A 1503-nucleotide genomic window follows, 5' to 3' on the forward strand; every position below is an offset into this window, starting at 1 on the left:
GAACTGAAACCTAACACAATTCAAATAATACAACAATTTGTTCAGTTTGATGGTTTGTAGGACGAAGATCCCAACGCTTACTTGGCAAACTTTTTGGAACTATGTGATACATTTAAAATTAATGGCGTTTCTGATGACGCAATTCGCCACGAGGGTTGAACTCGTTACCACGAGGGTCAATCACTACTTGGGAACAAATGACCAAAAAGTTTTTATTAAAATATTTTCTGCTGGCTAAAACAGTCAAATTACGTAATGATATCTCCTCTTTTATGCAGATGGATCTAGAAACACTCTACGATGCATGGGAGAGATACAAGGACTTGTTGAGATGGTGCCTTCACCATGGGTTACCACTTTGACTACAGGTTCAAACGTTCCACAATGGCCTGAATCCTTCGACTTGACAAATGATCGACGCAGCCACTGGCGGAACTATCAATAATAAGACACCTGAGGATGCTTATGAATTTATGAAGAGATGTCACTGAATAATTATCAGTGGCAAGTAATGAAGACAAAGCCAACGAAAGCAGCTGGTGTTTTTAACATCGATTCAGTCACCATGCTCTCCAATTAGGTAGAAGTTTTGAATAAAAAAACTAATAGTTTTCTTGGTTCTTCACAGGTTTACCCAGTAATGTAGTGCGAAGCAAGTGGCGGTGGATCAAGTAATTCAGAAAACCACCCTATGGCCACAACATGGAGAACGAGCAGTTAAATTACATGGGTAATAATCCTCTATCTAAAAATAATCCTTATAGTAATACTTACAATGCAGGTTGAAGGAACCACGCAAATTTCTCATAGGGAGGCCAAAGGAACCAGCGACCACCACCACCTCTAGGCTTCCAACAACCACCCTACCAACAAGAGAAAAAGTTGAACCTTGAGGAGATGCTAACAAAATTTATCTCGGTGTCAGAAACTCGTTTTCAGAATACCGAGACAACACTTAAAAATCAACAAGCATCGACCAAGGGCTCGAAACTCAGATAGGTTAACTCGCTAAATTGATATCTAAACGACCACAGGGTAGCCTGCTGAGTAACACTGAATCTAACCCAATGGAGCAAATCAATGCAATTACCATTCAAGATGAGGAAGGATTAGTTGCACCTGAACCAGAACTGAGGCAAGAAACAGTGGTAAGTAAAGGTAAGGGTGAGGTGGACCACAATGACCAGAAATCGGTAAGTAAAGAATACATACCCAAACACGACAAGGAAAGACCGCACAGAAGAACAATTCGATAAATTCCTTAAATTATTAAAAAAGTTACATATTAACTTACCATTTATTGAAGCTCTTTCGCAGATGCCAAACGCAGTCAAATTCTCAAAAGAGCTTTTAACAAATAAGCGGAAGTTGGATAAGGCGTCGCATGTGGAACTAAATGCGATTTGCTCAGCCATACTATAGAATAAGCTAGCCAAAAAATTAAAAGATCCAAGGAGTTTTACGATTCCCTGTTTAATTGGTAGCCTAGATGTAAATAATGTT

General features: G+C 39.3%; 1 non-coding gene across 1 annotated transcript; it reads right to left on the minus strand.

The window, feature by feature from the left end:
* Positions 1-245: 245 nt before the first annotated feature.
* LOC128291318 (small nucleolar RNA R71) lies at positions 246-352 on the minus strand. Its single transcript, XR_008281094.1, has one exon. It is a non-coding gene; the product is annotated as a small nucleolar RNA R71 (small nucleolar RNA).
* Positions 353-1503: the final 1151 nt, after the last annotated feature.

This window comes from Gossypium arboreum, chromosome 3, assembly GCF_025698485.1.
Source record: "Gossypium arboreum isolate Shixiya-1 chromosome 3, ASM2569848v2, whole genome shotgun sequence".
NCBI classification, from domain to species: domain Eukaryota; kingdom Viridiplantae; phylum Streptophyta; class Magnoliopsida; order Malvales; family Malvaceae; genus Gossypium; species Gossypium arboreum.